Raw genomic sequence first — 14,664 nt, 5'->3', positions numbered from 1 at the left:
AATATTGACACAGATATTGTAATTAAGTATTGAATTAGTAATTAAATATATTTTATTTAACATGCAGAATGTGCAGAAATTCTTGAGTATAAATGTTTCATTCTGTAACCCCATATTTCATATTTGTTGAATATAAAAATAAACATTGATTTGTTAGTGAAATGAAGTTATTTTATATTTTGTTTTACATTTTTGGAATATATATACATGGTGTATTTTGCTTTCATTTCACGTGAATCACATCACGTACATCACGCACATATGAGCCGTGTCATGACAAAACCAACATAGTGCGTTTGCGACCAGCATCCGCGCAGTCTGATCAGGATCCATGATGTTCGCTTACCAACTCTCTTACAAGTAGAGAAACTGATAGCGAACAGCATGGATCCTGATCAGACTGCGCGGAAGCGCAGGCTGGTCTGGATCCATGCTGGTCGCAAACCCATAATGTTGGTTTTGTCGTGACACGGCACATAATTCTAACATGCATTCTAATTTATTTCTCATAGTATTCCTCGGTTCAGTTTAATTTTTTCTCATGTACTTGTTGATGATTCGATGGCTTATAAATGTATGTTATACGACACCAAATGTGGTTGTCTTGTTATTGAACTTTGTTACTTGTATATATATATAACAGTAGAATGTATAATGGAGAGTTATTTGTTGAACGTGTATTATATTACTAATGTGATATTTATAAATTCATTATAAATTGTTGATACTATATTTATCTTGTGTATGTTACTCAAGACTTTACAGGCGTTCACAGGTTTTGAAGTTTCTTTTTTTATGGTGTTGTTTTTGTTTCTTCGTTGGTTTATTTTCACAAATATAATTGGATACAAGTTTTGTATTTGCAAGAATAATTAAATGTATAAGAATAAGATAGGCAAAATTTGTCTGGATCTGTTTTAGAGTACATGTGTAACAAACATTTTCTACCGTTTTACTAGATTTTATCGGTCATCTTTTTATCAACCTATCTCTTATTATTAATCATTTCCATATATCAAAAAAGGGAGGTCAAAATATAAGGGAAGAAAATGTGATATTAACAAAGGTGTCACTGGGATAAATGTCACATTCCCTGGTACTTTACAGGGGAGAGGGTGCTAGTCCAAATGACAAGAGCATTACAACTCCTTTGATGTCTTTACTTTAGCCAACAAATTCAAATAACTGACCTGAAATCACATTACATTTGGAGAATTGACTTCTCTGATGTTACTTACGTGATAATGATGGTGTTTACAAGCAGACACCAGGTTGTGACTGAGTTTATGCTCAGAGGTGAACTTCAAGATCGAGAACCGAAGTGGTGGCCTAGTGGTTAAGGTGTCTTCCTCTCAACCTAGGGGTCATAGGTTCAAGCCCTGCTCTGGTCACGAACATGTTTCTTCATATGACACCAGTACTGTTAGGTTCCAGGAAGCAGACTTGAAAGTGATTAATATAAGTTGCAAGAACTTTTTTCCCAATCAGGCTTAAAAAAATTTGTATAAACTGAACTTTCAGAATATCCCAAATTCACTTAAGCCTGAAATTTGCTTTGAAAATTAAACTTTGCATGTGAATGTGCTCATGCACAAGAAATAATCTCGATTATTTGCAACATCATTATATTTTAAAATGGCCCAAAATGAATAAATAACAAAATCATTCTACCTATAGAAACTTCATGCCTGAAAACTGTTTTGTAAACTAGAATATATATGCTATATATATAAACTATATATGTACTGTTACATGAGATGCATGAACAATATGTACACTTATAATGTGCTTTTTTCATGTAATACCTTGTCATACATAGAGTAAATACTGTGCTATTTATTATTGAACCACTTAAGATAATGTATTCACCATAAGCTTGTCAAAATATGGCTTATTTCATCTGTTTCCATGGTTACATATAACCCTTAACCTGCTAGTTGAAGCAAAAGTGATTAGTCTTGCTAACAGTATAGAACCTGGTCAGTCTAAACACTCTGTTTTCATCTTGCTACCTAGAAATTAATTATGGATAGTTTCATAATAATGGAAGCTGGACAAGACTATTTTTAGATATTCAGCAGGTTAAGGGTTAAAGATGATGAAAGCATCCTTGTGACCAAGAGCAGCAAAAAGTCTGGTTCACTAAATGCTTGATAAATAAGTATACAAAATGGAAATTGAAAGCACGGCTTTAATTACAGCCGTGCTGAAAGTAACAAAGTGTATTGAATTTATACTTTTTGTGGACAGATGTCATACATTGAAGGAATTTGAAATATAAAATTAAATTTAAAGAATGAAATTGATATAAAAAGAATAAACAAATATCTTAATATGTAACAACATTACCTCATGCCTCTGTTTGCCTTTGATTTTAGTTGTAGATTTTCTTTTATCATTATTTCATGTGATAACATAGTTTAGATGCAATATGTTGAAGACAAAAATGGTTGTGAGAAAAAGGTTTTATTTTGTTTTGCGATACATATTCAGGATCTAATTTAAAATTACATGTGTTGTATATATTTTTTAACCATCTGACAAAGACTTGTGTTTATTCTTTTGACAAAGATTGACCTGTTTATTCTTCTGACAAAAATTTACCTGTTTATTCTTTTGACATTATTTTACCTGTTTATTCTTCTGACAGTAATTTACATGTTTATTCTTCTGACAAAAATTTACCTGTTTATTCTTCTGACAATAATTTACCTGTTTATTCTTCTGACAATAATTTACCTGTTTATTTTTCTGAAATTAATTTACATGTTTATTCTTCTGACAAAAATTTACCTGTTTATTTTTCTGAAATTAATTTACCTGTTTATTCTTCTGACAAAAAATTACCTGTTTATTCTTCTGACAATAATTTACCTAATAATTTGGATGATATTTAAAACCAAACTTATGAAATGTTTTAATCACATTTGAGCTACAAACATTTTCCACTTTGCACCACATATTGTATAAAAACATTGTTGGTTGTGTAATTGGCATTTATTTTTGCTCCTTATTTAAATTTTTTTAAGTGAAATTTACATCATTGATCGACATATATGTGGAGCACAAGATTTTACTTGCTTTTACTTCACGAACTTCGAAATCACTCAAGCTCAGGGGCTAAAACTACATGTAGTGAAAATTTACACATGCAGAAAAATCGATGTCTCATTGTTTATATGCTTATGTCTCGGAAATTTCATCAGGCATTTTTATTCTCTTTTTTTGTCTTAACCTAAAAATCACTGTTTGCACAAGAACTGACAAATGGTGGTCTTAATTATTTTCAAATTTTTTAGCTAAATTAAATATGTTGAGTAAGTGGAGTGCCAATTTCAATGATTTTGTTGATTTTAATTTATTTTTTATTTATTTATTTGTAAGAGAAATTTGGTAATAAGAGGAATTTGGTAACTTTCTGCAAGTTTATATATACAGTGCCCATCAAAAGTCTGGAGACAAGTCAATAAAAACAAGTTTTCTTGGCAAAATGCCCAATTTAATTCATTCTGAATGTATAATGATGCATAATAATTCATTGATGTTACATATGAACACAAAAAAACAATGCACAACTTAGATTAAAAGTCTAAAATGCCAAATTTTGTCTCATTTACCTAATAGCACAAAAACCAACAAACAGCGGTACAGAAAAGATCACACAGTAAGTGCTAAGTGTGTCCGCCTCAAGCTGCCAAAACGGCTTGAATTATTCTAGGTATACTCTTAACTAATGTTGTACATCTATTAACTGTCAACTCATACCAGGAATCACAATCATTGACAGTTCTCTCAGATTACCATGATGCTTGTTCCCGAGCTTCATTTTGATGTCATGCCACACTTTTTTCAATAGGGTTGAGGTCTGGAGAATGTGGTGGCCAGTTCTCCAAGCACCTAATGCTCTTCTGGGAGTGCCATTCTTTCACTACCTTTGCCCGGTGGCACGGAACACCATCATCTTGGTACCAGCACTCCTCTAGCAGATGAGGTGATGGTATGGCACAATTGCTCAAAATGTCAATGTAACCTTTGGAATTCAAGTTTCCATGCACGACCTTCAGAATACCAGGTCCCTGGAAGCTCATGGCACCCCATACCATGATTCCACCACCTTGAAATTTCACTGTTGACACAACACATTCGTCCAAAAGAGCTTCACTTGGACGTTGGCTGGAACATGTTGATCTTGCTCTCATCGGTGAACAAAACAGTGGACCAATCCACTCATGTCACGCCAGAATGTGCTCTAACAAAAGCCAAATGCTTCCCTCTATGATCATTGGTCAGTAGTGGCTTCTTAATGGCTTGATGACACTCTAATCCAACTTGCTAAAGTCTGCGACAAACTGTGGAAGGTGAAGCATTAACTCAGTCAATTTCCATGACCTCTTGAGCAATGGAACAATGAGTCTCCTGTCTTGTAAAGATTGCCTGATAAGCAAGGGGAGCGTCTCTTAGTGTAAAGACCTTTTGGCGGCCCAATCTAGGTCGATCATGGTGACTTCAACTAGCCTCAAATCGATCCAGGATCTTTTGAACAGTGGCTCTGGAAGAAGGAAATTGAAGTTAACCACAAAAGAAACATCCAAGGCTGATATTGTTTTTGCAAAAGAATTTTAAAGTATTCAGCAAGTGAAAAAAATCATCAATTTAAGTAACCAACCTTCCTATTCCCAGAATGTTGGCAATTTCTGAAGCAGCCACTCCTTGACTTCCTAGGGTTTTACAGCGCACTCTGCCTTCAAACAGAACCATTGTATTGTAGTGAAACATTCACTAGACTGACCATGGAAGTTATGTTGATATTTGGACAGAAATTTTTTATGGATTATTAAAGGTTTTTGAAGTGATAGAAAACACTAGTTAATTGTCAGTTTTCTCTAAAAATATGTAGAACTGTATGTTTGTCCTATAAACTGTGACTTTCTTAACATTTTTTATGCCAAAAGATAATAAATGGAGGTAATATTATATTTCAAACAATAAAACTGCATTTGCTGGACAGATTTTGCCAAGATTACACAAAAATTAGTGAAATGTTATGTGTCTCCAGACTTTTGATGGGCACTGTATATGTCTCAGCAGTACAGATTGTATTAGTAGAAAGAAACAGCATTGATTATTTTAATGAAATTGATGATCAGAACTGATTGTTTTAATAAAATTGAATATGAACAAATTATTTTAATGAAATTGAATTTTGAACTGATTATTTTAATGAAATTGAATACATGTATGAACAAGTTATTTTAATGAAATTGAATATGAACTGATTATTCTAATGAAATTGAACTGATTAATTTAAGGAAATTGAATAAATACTGAGAAATGACATTGAACAAAATATTGATATTTTGAATGTTGTGGAGAGGGGGAAGCTGATTACTTTAGTGAAATGGAGTAAATGCTTATAACACTAAATGTATACCTTGTACATTCTCGGAAGAACAAAACATTATGACATTTATACTACTGGTCTAGATCAGTTTCATGTTCTATATACTGATTGATAACTGAAACTAGTATTTAATTTAAACTGAATAAAATTAATACACATGTAATAACTGACTGTACGTACAAATTTGAATCAAAATTCACATCAATACAAAATATTACTGAAAATTCTATAAATTTGAATTTTAAGTGAAAAAAAAGCCATTTTATTATTACATTCATACTGAATGAGTATTATATAATTTATACACTGATTAATAAATTTTGAATTTAGACTGAATAAATGTAATCACTTTGCATTTCTACACATTAAAACTAAATGAGTAATAGTTACACTGATTAATCAATTTTGAATTATAACTGAATAAATGTAAATATCACCTTTACACTAACAAATGTCACATTTTTACACTGGATCTGAATCACCACTTTACACTGATTTAAATGTATACACTATTACACTTAGACTGATCAATGCTTATACTTATAGAAATAAAACAGGGTTAGTTATAGAACGTAGTTTAGTTAGTATCTGCATAAATGCTATTTTTAGATTCACTAAATTATGTACTTGTATATAAAAAATAATAAAAGTGGAATAAAAGGTTAAGACTGTTGATGATTAACTGATATTGTTTCATTTTGTTATGTATATTAAACAGAATAATGACATTGTATTGAACTTTTTCAATGGGTTGATTAAAGAAGAGAATTCTTTTGAATGACTGAAAGTTGAATTACGTAATAGGATTTATACACACAAGTTCCACAGTTCTGAATCATATTTAGTATATATAATTTACATTTTACCCTGCAAGCGTGAAGAATGGCAAACCTGGCAAAATTTCTTTATTATGATGTCTTCTTTAAGTTGGGTTGTTTGTTTTAATATGGATGAATTCTGGGCATACTGTTTGCACATAAAAAATGGTCAATGAAATACAGAAGTTATAGACATTAAAAAACATAATGACTTACATTTGATACTACTTGGTTGTGTATGTATTAACATTTAAAAGTTTATAAAGTTAATGAATTCAGATTATATGTAACTTCTATATGTTTGTTATCACCTTGTTTGGATTAACTGTATTTTGCATATGTGAGAGCTCTCCATATTGTTTGTTGACTGTACAATATATACAGTTATTACCTAATGATTAGGTCCTTAAGTACATAGAGAATCACCAGTCCTTTCTTAAAAAAAAACCCAGAAAATATTGAAAAAAAAAATAGAAATGGATTCTTTGAACTGTGGCATATTGTTATGCTGATTGAAATATACAGATATACAGTGACTAAAGTACATATATACAGATTTTTTTTTGCTGTGTAAAGGATCTGTTAAATTGAGGGTAGAATAATGTGTTGTTATGAAATACTATCTAAGCTTCCAAGTTGATTTATTATACTATGTATTATGAATTATTAGAGATGATTATTTTTTTGTCTTGCAGCACCTTATGATTTATCTGTTAGCGTGATGTTATGATGTACTCAGTCAAAATCATGAAAAAATAATAAAGCATGATTGTTACATATATATGTATTTAGTTGTTTTTGTTTGCTTATTGTTGTCCAAGATGGGGAGGAGTGTAGTGCCTTAGACTGGATGAATATAGCCAATATTGATCATAACTCTATATATAAAGTACACCAGTTTATCTATGTTTATGGATTTCCATAATATAATCAGAGTTAAAAATTGTATAAATGGCTATGGTTTGTATGTTTGGTGTTAAGTCTTATGGCATCTGGTTAACATGTTACACATACTTGGATGTTACACAACAACAACATGGTTGTATAATGCAATATATCATCTAGGGATGTTTCTAATGATTTATGCTTAATAGTTGGCAGATACGATACTGCACTACAACTAACTCGGAAGGTATTTATTGGTATAATGTAGGATCCTCACCTTTATCCTGCTTGAACTGAAAGCTGCCTAGCTTCCTAGCATTTAAGAATCTAAAGTCCCCTGCTCCTTATAAGAACCAGGCATAATTTGAACAATCGAAGGAACACCATAAAACTTTTTAGTCATGGATCCATTATGAAGTAATTATAATCAAAAGTCCCCTGCTCCTTGTGAAAACCAATGGAGACCATAAAACCATGACATGGATCAATTGTGAAGTAATTCTGGTTATTGATTTCAGAGCACATGTTTCAATTTTCACTATTGACACCAAGTTTTGTCTGTTCATTTTATGTTGCCTCAGCAGATGGGCATTTTCAATGGAGAGCTCAGGTGCCCCTTTCATTAATTATTTCAAGCACAAGTTGACAACTAGCTGCCTTACATGAAACCCCAAGCAGGTCTCAGAACCGTGTGTAGGGCAAATGATTTGAACATGGGGAACTTTAAACCACTAGACCCCAGTGATTCAAGGTGCCTTTGAATCTGTCTACTACAAATAACATCTCAGTCTGTATAATTATATGGCTCTAACAGGGCAAAGCTTGCAAGGGGTAATGGATAAATATAAAATAACACTGTTTATACTATTCTGATCTATTTTACTTAAAGCATTATGGTTGAACAGATGGCTGAGCAGTAACAAAATACAAAATGTAATACACAGTATTTTACTGTACATAAAAATTAACATACAATGTATTACTGTACATAAAAGAGATTAAAACAAAGTGTATTAATGTACATGTAAACGAAGAGTCAAAACACAGAATCCACCTGTACATAAAGGATTAACACAGCATATTAATGTACATATAAATGTAGAGTCAAAAGTGTACATTCAGAATTAACACAGCATATTAATGTACATATAAATGTAGAGTCAAAGGTGTACATTCAGAATTAACACAGAATATTAATGTACATGTAGAGTCAATGTGTACATTCAGAATTGACATATCATATTAATGTACATATAAGTGTAGAGTCAAAATACAGAAGCCATCTGTACATAAAGAATTAACATGAATGTATTAATGTACATGTACACATAATAAAGTAAACATACAGTATCGTACTGTACATAAAGAAGAAAAACTTTACTTGGAAGAAAAAGATCATCAAATCAATTAATGTACATAGAAATTTAACACACAGTATTTCACTGTATAAAAAGTGAATAAAATTGAAACCATTTCTTTCTTCACTGCATATATAAACATCGCACACACAATACATGTACTTTGTACTTTGCAGAATAAAACTATTTATTAACACTAAAATCTGAGAATTCACAGAAGAATGTGCATTCAAATATGACAACAAATAATGTAATTTTTGTTTTGTTAGCTCATGGGAAATGAGAAAGGTCCTAATTATAAATAAATTATAGATAAGATAAAAAGATAAACAAAATAAAATTAAAATAAAACTTAAACTAAGAATATATCAAATTTTTAGCCCTTTGAAACTATACTGACTTTGCTAGTAAAATATATTACATTGGATATTGTTACTATTTCCACATTTACAATCATCAAATATGATTTGAAAAAAGAAATACAACACAAATTACACAAACACAATTGTAAGTAGTTGCCTCACTTATGGAATGGCACTATTTTAAGTAAATAAAAAATTATTCTTTTGCAAAGACATTTTTTCTCCCGAAAAATCAGCCCCCTTTACAAAATAACACATATTTCACAGAACTTTATTTTCATAACTCAATGCCATTTAAGTTGATTTGGGAGAAGATATAAAATAAAATAAATTTTATAATTTCAATTACATGTACCATTTTTGTAACATCAATACAGTCAAACTTGTGAACATAGACCATCCAAGGAAGATACAAAACATGCTCTTTATAAAGAGGTGGTCATTATTTGGAGGTTACAATATTCCATTTTATCAATTAAGGGTTACCAAAAAGGTGGCCTTTATTTACAGAGTATTATCTTCAATCAGGTGTTCTTTTAACACAGGGTTGACTGTACATGTAACTTACTGTTTTTCATTATATACTTCGATAATGAAAATAAATTACAAAATGATATGTCAAACAACAAGAAAGTGATCTGTATATTATACTGATTAACAGTCTGAGTGTTAAAACAAAGAATTTGTACTTGTAATAATTTTCACAAAATTATCTATATTGAACAGTAATCAGTATGGAATCTAGCCAGATTACTCTGAAACAGTACAGGTTGTCAGAGGCAAGACATTATTATTGCCGGCAGTGAGAGAGTTAAGAAATTCGGACAAAGGCCTGCAACTATAGCTTAAACCAGAGATTAATAACAATTCAGACATTTAGGCCAATATTGCAGCTCAATGCATTAGTAACCCCAACCCCCTGACTCCCTCGGCTGTAAAGAATAGACATCATCAAACTCCTTGCATAAGTCAAGGCCTACAGGACAGAGATGATAACATCCCCCTGTACAACAGGTCTGGCATACTCCGCGCTATTTTGATACCGAAACAAGTTTTGTGAAACCATGGTATTTTCCTGGTGATGCAGGGCCAGGTTGAAAGTAATGACTTAGCTCATTTTGTACCAACCAATCTCCCTTTCACTCTCTCCTGAGGGAAGAGAGGGGGTTGGGCTCGGGTTACAATTGAGTAATGCATATCATTCTAAAGATTAAATTCCCACATAAGGAAAGAGAGAGAGAGTTCAAGAACATAGAGGTAGTGTTAATATATTAAGTATCACAGGATAGAGTGCCAAACATACAGAAAACATGAATTACACAAACAAAAAATAGTCATAAAAATCAAAATTCTGTGCAGAAATTGTTAGTATGTCAGATCTATTTTTCATGAATCAATAAATGAGCCTATACATAATCAACATTGTCAATACCCAATTTTATTAAGCAATCAAAATTTATTTGAAAACAATTAAAATCACAAAAAATAATAAATTAATGAATTAAAAGTATCTGTAAAAATTCAAAATATCTTCTTTATTTTTAAATTAAATTGGGCAATTTACCTAATTTGAACTATCTTTTCATTCATGATCAACAATAATTTCTCAACATGATAAATGACAAAAGACAATAGGCCTTAGACTTAGATATATTCTTAAACATTGTCATAAAGAATGTTCAGCTCAAGAAGAAATTGAACAAACACTCAATTATGAAAAAATATTGTGTCATATGGGTTAGGCCACATAGAATTACATAATCATAGAGGAGATAATCGCAGCTTCTGGCGCTAAGTATACTCTGTGGCCTAAAATCTTATCAACGTGAAATTCAGACATTATTTAAGTGAGGCAAATGATTCACTAGAACTCCGCGAGTCGGATGTGTCACCTTGTGAACAATGTAGGACAAAAATGAAATATGAAAAATAACAAAGGGATATAACTAAGAAAATAATAAGTGCAGAGCAGCAGTTTCTGTACACTGCACTTCTTATCAATAAGATCTATCATTCTATGATGTTTCAAGTCCATAGCTTTCATACTTGAGGAAAAATGACCAGGACAAAAATAAAGTAAGAAAAGCAACAAAGGGCAATAACTCAAAAATAAGAAATGCTGAGTATCAGTTCTTATGCACTGCACTTCTTTTTAATAAGATCTATCATCCTATGAAGTTTCAAGTCCATAATTTTTGTACTTTCAGAGAAATGGCCTGGACAAAAATTAAGTATGAAAATAAACAAAGGGCAATAACTCAAAAAATAAGAAATGCAGAGTACCAGTTCTTGTGCACTGCACTTCTTCTTAATGAGACCTATCATCCAATGAAGTTTCAAGTCCATGGCTTTTATACATTAGGAGAAATGGCCCGGACAAAAATAAAGTATGAAAATTAACAAAGGGCAATAACTCAAAAATTAGGAAGTGCAGAGTACTGGTTCTTGTGCACTGCATTTCTTCTTAATGAGATCTATCATCCTATGAAGTTTCAAGTCCATAGCTTTTTTAGTTGAAGAGAAATGGCCCGGACAAAATTAAAGTATGAAAATTAACAAAGGGCAATAACTCAAAAAATAAGAACTGCAGGATACCGGTCCTTGTGCACTGCGCTTTGGATTATTGAACGAAGCATGCATACCAAGTTTGAAGTCAATCAGACTTGTAGTGACTGAGTTATGCTCCGGACAAGCTTTAGCGGACGCCGACAACGACACAGACCCCGCTGCCGACACCGCCGACAAAAGTAACCCCTATATGTCACCTTTTCAAGGCGACACAATAACCCCTATATGTCACCTTTTCAAGGTGACACAATAACCCCTATATGTCACCTTTTCAAGGCGACACAAAAACCAGTCATCATTACAAATCTAATCGAATACGAAAAACCTAAAGAATTATTTATGACAACACATTGTCTGCAATAGAGAAATGACAAACTTTAACTGACAAATTTAACATGGTCAATGGAGCATAAATCAAAGAAATGTAATGGGAGAAAAAAAAACATCAAACAAGACATGGGACCATTTGTGAACATAAAACAAAATAACTAAAATCTACTCAGGAATGAAATGAAGTGTAAAGTAAAAGAGATAAAACAAAAATAACTTTCTGTTAAACAAGGAAAGAAAAAAAATAATAAGAAAGCAGGTTCCCGACCTACCTAAATATGTGACAGTTTTCACACGAAATTCAAAATATCACAATATATACATGCAGCACATTAGACTATTCTCAGTGCTAGCAAAATAAGAACAATACAAAATTTCTAAATTCACCGAGGGGTGTACTTCTATAAAAATGCCTGCTTGAATTACAGATCTGGTTCAGCGACCTTCACTTTTAAAAAAAAACACAAGTGAGGACACCTTCAATATTTTTGTATGCCGAACATTAACAAATTGTAACATTAATGCCACATGTCGATACTTGGCAGAATTGAGAGTAATTCCCCTATGCTTTTATTACTTGAGCTTAAACTGATATTGCAAAAAAAGGAAAAATAATGGTTTTTATTCTACGATATATTATATGAACATATAAACATTCCAAAACCTTTTATTACCAAACAAAAAACATTTTCAACAAAGCATTATATATACAATTTTTCTCTTAATATATTAAAGCTAGTCATATCTAAGCTAAAAATCATTTCTACGCAAGAACTGGAATATCATACATAAATTCACGTATCCATGATTCTAAAAATAGAAAAAAAATATTTCCACGAAAGAGAATATATTACAATTGCTGTTGAACATATGACTATGGTATAAAAATTCAACTAAAATTATATTCTAAAACATTATCTTTCATTCTAACAAAGTTACACTTTAGCATAAATTTACATTTTTTATATTATAATTATATATATATTATATACATGTATTAGCACCATTTTCACATTTTTTTGACAATTTTGTAAGTATCGAACGGGATTTCACATTTGCAACAAATACAACATACTATTACAATTATATTAAAAAGCAAAGAACATTTCAAGTAACATACGGTACTTATATATATAGACATATATTCTCATTAAAAATTTCAAGAACCCTTACGGTAATTAGTAAGTTTTAATTCAAATTGCCAATTCTTTCGACAAACTATAGTACTATGCATATACCACAATTGACTACATGATGAATTTGAGGGAAAAAAACATGAAAACTATAAATAATACATGAATATGTGGCTGGCAAAAATCTTATAGATTACGATTCAGAATCATTCAAAAGCTTCTAATATCATCTGTTAGGAGATATGAGATTTTTTTCAAGTTCTGCACGTCTTTTTCATGCTTAATTTAATATGTTGATTGTCTTTTTCAAGCATATTTTCAAATTCTTCATGACTTGTTTTTTTATGCATATTTTCAAATGCTGAATTTTTTTTCATGCCTATTTTCAAATTCTCCAAGACTGTGTTTTTTTTACATGCATATTTTCATGTAAGGCATAATTTCTTTCCTTTTCTTTTTCAAAGAGATAAAGACTATGAAATACCAGCCAGTGGCTCTTGCACAGTTCATACTTTATTTACAAAATAATTTAGACCTCCAGTCCAATAAAATAGTTAATAATTATGTAAATAATAAGAAAACTAAATACCAACTGTCCTGCTGTACTCATGTCATGGATATATGTATGAACATAAATGCAACATTTAATCTTAACCATGCTCAATATTATTAAATGGACTTGTCCATATTTCAATCTGGACTAAACCATTCATCAGTTTTAGGAAAATTTTAAAATCATGTATGGTTTTGAATAGCGAACAGTGCAGACCATGATCAGATGGCACCAATGCCCACTGACCTTGGTTTGCACTGGTCTCGTTAAGTTGTCACTAGCAGGCTAAGAGTTATACAATAATCATAAAATCTGTATACATGTAATACAACACGAAAACTAGAAATGTGTCCATAGGACACGGATGCCCCCACACGCCACTGTTCTGTCAATCTTATGACTCTAGGTCAAATATTTTTTGGACTACATGTGCCACAAGTTGAAAACTAAAAATCAACAAAGGGCCATAATTCTGTTAAATTTGGTCGCATCAAAAATTCCTTCCTTTACTACCATCTACACATTAAGGTTGTTAATCCCTGGAAGTTTAAGCAAAATCTGTCATCCGGTTTAAGAGGAGTTGCGTTCACAAAATTTCTACATAGTATATAATGAAAAAATCAACAAAGGGCCATAATTCTGTAAAATTTGGTTGCAGCAAAAATTCCTTCCTTTACTGCCATCTACACATTAAGGTTGTTCATCCCTGGCGGTTTAAGCAAAATCTGCCATCTGGTTTAAGAAGAGTTGCATTCACAAAATTTCTACATAGTATATAGTGAAAAATCAACAAAGGGCCATAATTCTGTAAAATTTGGTCGCAGCAAAAATTCCTTCCTTTACTGCCATCTACACCTTAAGGTTGTTCATCCCTGTAAGTTTAAGCAAAATCTGCCATCCGGTTTAAGAGGAGTTGCGTTCACAAAATTTCTACATAGTATCTAGTGAAAAAATCAACAAAGGGCCATAATTCTGTTAAATTTGGTCGCATCAAAAATTCCTTCCTTTACTACCATCTAGACATTAAGGTTGTTCATCCCTGTAAGTTTAAGCAAAATCTGCCATCCGGTTTAAGAGGAGTTGCGTTCACAAAATTTCTACATAGTATCTAGTGAAAAAATCAACAAAGGGCCATAATTCTGTTAAATTTGGTCGCAGCGAAAATTCCTTCCTTTACTGCCATCTACACATTAAGGTTGTTCATCCCTGGAAGTTTAAGCAAAATCTGCCATCCGGTTTAAGAGGAGTTGCATTCA

Source organism: Ruditapes philippinarum, unplaced genomic scaffold, assembly GCF_026571515.1.
Source record: "Ruditapes philippinarum isolate M1 unplaced genomic scaffold, ASM2657151v2 ctg4123_1_1_1_1, whole genome shotgun sequence".
Classification (NCBI taxonomy): domain Eukaryota; kingdom Metazoa; phylum Mollusca; class Bivalvia; order Venerida; family Veneridae; genus Ruditapes; species Ruditapes philippinarum.
The sequence above is the reverse complement of the archived record's forward strand: the minus strand, read 5'-3'. Positions refer to the sequence as shown.